Raw genomic sequence first — 7,197 nt, 5'->3', positions numbered from 1 at the left:
ATACCTAGGTGTCTGGCTAGACTGTAAACTCTCCTTCCAGACTCACATTAAGCATCTCCAATCCAAAATTAAATCTAGAATCGGGTTCCTATTTCGCAACAAAGCATCCTTCACTCATGCTGCCAAACATACCCTCGTAAAAATGACCATCCTACCGATCCTCGACTTCGGCGATGTCATCTATAAAATAGCCTCCAATACTCTACTCAACAAATTGGATACAGTCTATCACAGTGCCATCCGTTTTGTCACCAAAGCCCCATATACTACCCACCACTGCGACCTGTACGCTCTCATTGGCTGGCCATCGCTTCATACTCGTCGCCAAACACACTGGCTCCAGGTCATCTACAAGTCTCTGCTAGGTAAAGCCCCGCAGCAACCATTCGTAGCACGCGCTCCAGCAGGTATATCTCACTGGTCACCCCCAAAGCCAATTCCTCTTTTGGCTGCCTTTCCTTCCAGTTCTCTGCTGCCAATGACTGGAACGAACTGCAAAAATCACTGAAGCTGGAGACCCATATCTCCCTCACTAACTTTAAGCACCAGCTGTCAGAGCAGCTCACAGATCACTGCACCTGTACATAGCCATCTGTAAACAGCCCATCCAACTACCTCATCCCCATACTGTATTTATTTATTTATCTTGCTCCTTTGCACCCCAGTATCTCTACTTGCACATTAATCTTCTGCACATCTACCATTCCAGTGTCTAATTGTCAATTACAATTGCTAAATTGTAATTACTTCGCCACCATGGCCTATTTATTGCCTTATCTCCCTTATCTTACCTCATTTGCACTCAATGTATATAGATTTTTCTTTTTTCTACTGTATTATTGACTGCGTGTTTGTTTAGTCCATGTGTAACTCTGTGTTGTTGTATGTGTCGAACTGCTGTGCTTTATCTTGGCCAGGTCACAGTTGTAAATGAGAACTTGTTCTCAACTAGCCTACCTGGTTAAATAAAGGTTAAATAAAATTAAAAATATATTATTAATGTTAGCTCTCTGTGAACATCTTAGGGCCAGCTGTGCTGCCTTGTTCTGAGCCAGTTGCAATTTTCCTAAGTCCCTCTTTGTGGCACCTGACCACACGACTGAACAGTAGTCCTGGTGCGACAAAACTAGGGCTTGTAGGACCTGCCTTGTTTATAGTGCTGTTAAGAAGGCAATCCAGGGTTACTCCAAGCAGTTTAGTCACCTCAACTTGCTCAAATTCCACATTATTCATTACAAGATTTAGTTGAGGTTTAGAGTTTAGTGAATGATTTGTCCCAAATACAATGCTTTTAGTTTTAGAAATATTTCGGACTAACTTATTCCTTGCCACCCATTCTGAAACTAACTGCAGCTCTTTGTTAAGTGTTGGAGTCCTTTCAGTCGCTGTAGTAGCTGACATGTACAGGCGTGGCCAAAAGTTTTGAGAATGACACAAATATACATTTTCACTTAGTCTGCTGCCTCAGTGTTTTTAGATATTTGTGTCAGATGTTACTATGGAATACTGAAGTATAATTACAAGCATTTCATAAGTGTCAAAGGCATTTATTGACAATTACATGAAGTTGCTGCAAAGAGTCAATATTCGCAGTGTTGACCCTTCTTTTTCAAGACCTATGCAATCCGCCCTGGCATGCTGTCAATTAACTTCTGGACCACATCCTGACTGATGGCAGCCCATTCTCGCATAATCAATGCTTGGAGTTTGTCAGAATCTGTAGGTTTTTGTTTGTCCACCCGCCTCTTGAGGATTGACCACAAGTTCTCAATGGGATTCATGGTCTGGGGCGTTTCCTGGCCATGGACCCAAAATATGGATGTTTTGTTCCCCGAGCCACTTAGTTATCACTTTTGCCTTATGGCAAGGTGCTCCATCATGCTGGAAAAGGCATTGTTCGTCACCAAACTGTTCCTGGATGGTTGGGAGAAGTTGCTCTTGGAGGATGTGTTGGTACCATTCTTTATTCATGGCTGTGTTCTTCGGCAAAATTGTGAGTGAGCCCACTCCCTTGGCTGAGAAGCAACCTCACACATGAATGGTCTCAGGATGCTTTACTGTTGGCATGACACAGGACTGATGGTAGCGCTCACATTGTCTTCTCCGGACAAGCTTTTTTCCGGATGCCCCAAACAATCAGAAAGGGGATTCATCAGCGAAAATGACTTTAATCCAGTCCTCAGCAGTCCAATCCCTGTATCTTTTGCAGAATATCAGTCTGTCCCTGATGTTTTTCCTGGAGAGAAGTGGCTTTGCTGCCCTTCTTGACACCAGGCCATCCTCCAAAACTCTTCGCCTCACTCTGCGTGCAGATGCACTCACACCTGCCTGCTGCCATTCCTGAGCAAGCTCTGTACTGGTGGTGCCCTAATCCCGCAGCTGAATCAACTTTAGGAGACGGTCCTGGCGCTTGCTGGACTTTCTTGGGCGCCCTGAAGCCTTCACAACAATTGAACTGCTCTCCTTGAAGTTCTTGATAATCCGATAAATGGTTGATTTAGGTGCAATCTTACTGGCAGCAATATCCTTACCTGTGAAGCCCTTTTAGTGCAAAGCAATGAGGACGGCACGTGTTTCCTTGCAGGTAACCATGGTTGACAGAGGAAGAACAATGATTCCAAGCACCACCCTCCTTTTGAAGCTTCCAGTCTGTTATTCGAACTCAATCAGCATGACAGAGTGATTTCCAGCCTTGTCCTCGTCAACACTCACACCTGTGTTAACGAGAGAATCACTGGCATGATGTCAGCTGGTCCTTTTGTGGCAGGGCTGAAATGCAGTGGAAATGTTTTTGGGGGATTCAGTTAATTTGCATGGCAAAGAGGGACTTTGCAATTAATTGCAATTCATCTGCTCACTCTTCATAACATTCTGGAGTATATGCAAATTGCCATCATACAAACTGAGGCAGGAGACTTTGTGATAATGTATATTTGTGTCATTCTCAAAACTTTTGGCCACGACTGTATAGTGTTGAGTCATCCGCATACATAGACACACTGGTTTTACTCAAAGCCAGTGGCATGTCGTTAATAAAGATTGAAAAAAGTAAGGGGCCTAGACAGCTTTCCTGATTATACCTGGATTATGTTGGATAGGTTTCCATTAAAGAACACCCTCTGTGTGCTGTTAGACAGGTAACTCTTTATCCACAACAAAAGTCTTTAAGGCTACTTTGAAGAATCTTCAATATAAAATATATTTAGATTTAAAAACACTTTTTTGGTTACTACATGGTTCCATATGTGTTATTTCATAGTTTTGATGTCTTCACTATTATTCTACAATGTAGAAAATAGTAAACAATATAGAAAAATCCTTGAATGAGTAGGTGTGTCCAAACTTTTGACTGGTACTGTATATATAAAAAAATATGTAAACATTTGAAGAAGAAAAAATTCGCAAAAGTTTTGCACTGGGCCTTTAGTAGGATTAGCGTACCAATATAGACAGTATATTCGGAAAGTATTCAGACCCCTTGAATTTTTTCCACATTTTGTTACGTTACAGCCTTATTCAAAAATGTATTAAATCGTTTTTCCCCCTCATCATACTACACACAATACCCCATAATGATGAAGCGAAAACAGGTTTTTAGAAATTTTTGCAAATGTATATCATTTTTTGATATCTCACTTACATAAGTATTCAGACCCTTAACTCAGTACTTTGTTGAAGCACATTTGGCAGCGATTACAGCCTCAAGTCTTCTTGGGTATGACGCTACAGACTTGGTATACCTGTATTTGGGGTGTTTCTCCAAWTCTTCTCTGCAGATCCTCTCAAGCTCTGTCAGGTTGGATGGGGAGTGTTGCTGCACAGCTATTTTCAGGTTTCTCCAGAATTGTTAGATCTTTCAAGTCCGGGCTCTGCTGGGTCACTCAAGGACATTCAGAGACTTGTACCGAATCCACTCCTGCGTTGTCTTGGCTGTGTGCTTAGGGTCATTGTCCTGTTGGAAGGTGGACCTTTGCCCCAGTCTGTGTTCCTGAGCACTCTGGAGCAGGGTTTCATGAAGGATCTCTATGTACTTTGCTCCATTCATCTTTTCCTCAATCCTGACTAGTCTCCCAATCCCTGCTGCTGAAAAACATCCCCACAGTATGATGCTGCCACCACCATGCTTCACCGTAGGGATGGTGCCAGGTTTCCTCCAGACATTATGCTTGGCATTCAGGCCAAAGAGTTCAATCTTGGTTTCATCAGACCAGAGAATCTTGTTTCTCATGGTCGGAGAGTCCTTTAAGTGCCTTTTGGAAAAATCCAAGCGTGCTGTCTTGCTTTTTACTGAGGAGTGGCTTCTGTCTAACCACTCTACCATGAAGGCATGATTGGTGGAGTGCTGCAGAGATGGTTGTCCTTCTGGAAGGTTCTCCCATCTCCACAGAGGAACTCTGGAGCTCTGTCAGAGTGACCATCGGGTTCTTGGTCACCTCCCTGACCAAGGCCCTTCTCCGATTGCTCAGTTTGGCCGGGCGGCCAGCTCTAGGAAGATTCTTGGTTGTTACAAACTTCTTCCATTTAAGAATGATGGAGGCCACTGTGTTCTTGGGGACCTTCAATGCTGCAGACATTTTATTGTACCCTTCCCCAGATCTGTGCCTCTAAAACAATCCTGTCTTGGAGCTCTACGGACAATTGTTTCAACCTCATGGCTTGGTTTTTGCTCTGACATGCATTGTCAACTGTGGGATCTTATATAGACAGGTGTGTGCTTTTCCAAATCATGTCCAATCAATTGAATTTACCACAGGTGGATTCCAATCAAGTTGTAGAAACATGTCAAGGATTATCAATGGAAACAGGATGCACCTGAGCTCAGTTTCGAGTGTCATAGCATAAGGTCTGAATACTTAATTACATTTGAAAAAATATATATAGTTACAAAAATATAAAAAGCATTTTTTGCTTTGTCATTATGGGGTATTGTGTGTAGATTGATGAGGATTTTATTTAATCAAGTTTAGAATAAGGCTGTAACGTAACAAAATGTGGAAAAAGGGAAGGTGTCTGAATACTTTCTGAATACACTGTAGACATCTGTAGCGCAGGCAACAACAAAAAATGTCAGCATCTCTGCTTTGGCAAAAAAGGTAGTTGTATAATTAAGCAATAAGGGCAGAGGGTGTGTGGTATATGGCCAACGCCGTGGTATATTGGCCATATATCACAAACCCCTGAGATGCCTTATTGCTATTATAAACTGTTTACCAACGGAATTAGAGCAGTAAAAATAAGTGTTTTGTCATACCCGTGGTATACGGTCTGATATACCACAGCTGTCAGGCAATCAGCATTCAGGACTCAAACCTTTCTCTGGGATTTGTCATTCTAATGGAATCCAGAAACAACAAAACCCTGTCCTCAAAAATGTACATCAAAAGGTGCAAAGTTATGGGCAAAGACACAAAACATAAAATCTAATATTTTTCTTGATCAAATAACATGAAAAACAACCACTTTGTGTGCAGTATTAATTTACCATCCTTACAAACCACTTGTACATTAGTGTATTGTACATAGGCTGGTCATCTAGGTTTGTACCTGTAGACTTTCCATCACTATGAAGAAAAACAATGCACAATACAGTAATTGAGTACATTGAGACGTCAAGGAGTTTTTGGTGATGTGATGATGTGGCTCAGTTGATAGAGCATTGCGCTTGCAATGCTAGGGCTGTGGGTTCGATTGCAACAATTTCAAAGATTTTACTGAGTTACAATTCATATAAGGAAATCAGTCAATTTAAATGAATTCATTAGGCTGTAATCTATGGATTTCACGACTGGGAATAGAGATATGCATCTGTTGGTCACAGATGCCTTTAAAAAAATGGGTCTCACAATGGGCCTCAGGATCTCGTCACGGTATCTCTGTGCATTCAAATTGCATCGATAAAATACAATTGTGTTCGTTGTCCGTAGCTTATGCCTGCCCATATCATAACCCCACCACCACTATAGGGCACTCTGTTCACAACGTTGACATCAGCAAACTGCTCGCCCACATGACACAATACACGTGGTCTGTGGTTGGGAGACAGATTGGACGTACTGCCAAATTCTCTAAAATGACGTTGGTAGAGAAATTAACATTAAATTCTCTGGAAACAGCTCTGTTGGACATTCCTGCAGTCAGCATGACAATTGCACGCTCCCTCAAAACTTGAGACATCTGTGGCATTGTGCACATTTTAGAGTGGCCTTACTTTTATTGTCCCCAGCCCAAGGTGCACCTGTGTAAGGATCATGCTGTTTAATCAGCTTCTTGATATGCCACACCTGTCAGGTGGATGGATTATCTTGGCAAAGAAGAAATGCTGACTAACAGATATGTAAACAAATTTGTGCAGAAAATTCGAGAGGAATAAGCTTTTTGCGCATATGGAAAATGTTGGGGATCGTGAAACATGGGACTAACACTTTACATGTCCCACCCAATCTCTGCTTGTTCATAAAAAATCTGTCAAAGTCAATATTGCTCAACTGAAAAGAGAATTTGAACAAAAGAACTCGAGTTTGAACATGCCAAAGTTTCTTTAGACAACTTCTGCCCTATACAGTGAGGGAAAAAAGTATTTGATCCCCTGCTGATTTCGTACGTTTGCCCACTGACAAAAAATGGTCAGTCTATAATTTTAATGGTAGGTTTATTTGAACAGTGAGAGACAGAATAACAACAACAAAATCCAGAAAAACGCATGTCAAAAATGTTATAAATTGATTAGCATTTTAATGAGGGAAATAAGTATTTGACCCCCTCTCAATCAGAAAGATTTCTGGCTCCCAGGTGTCTTTTATACAGGTAACGAGCTGAGATTAGGAGCACACTCTTAAAGGGAGTGCTCCTAATCTCAGCTTGTTACCTGTATAAAAGGCACCTGTCCACAGAAGCAATCAATCAATCAGATTCCAAACTCTCCACCATGGCCAAGACCAAAGAGCTCTCCAAGGATGTCAGGGACAAGATTGTAGACCTACACAAGGCTGGAATGGGCTACAAGACCATCGCCAAGCAGCTTGGTGAGAAAGTGACAATAGTTGGTTCGATTATTCGCAAATGGAAGAAACACAAAAGAACTGTCAATCTCCCTCGGCCTGGGGCTCCAAGCAAGATCTCACCTCGTGGAGTTGCAATGATCATGAGAACGGTGAGGAATCAGCCCAGAACTATACGGGAGGATCTTGTCAATGATCT

The sequence above is a fragment of the Salvelinus sp. IW2-2015 genome, linkage group LG7 (genome assembly GCF_002910315.2).
Source record: "Salvelinus sp. IW2-2015 linkage group LG7, ASM291031v2, whole genome shotgun sequence".
Taxonomy (NCBI): domain Eukaryota; kingdom Metazoa; phylum Chordata; class Actinopteri; order Salmoniformes; family Salmonidae; genus Salvelinus; species Salvelinus sp. IW2-2015.
The sequence above is the reverse complement of the archived record's forward strand: the minus strand, read 5'-3'. Positions refer to the sequence as shown.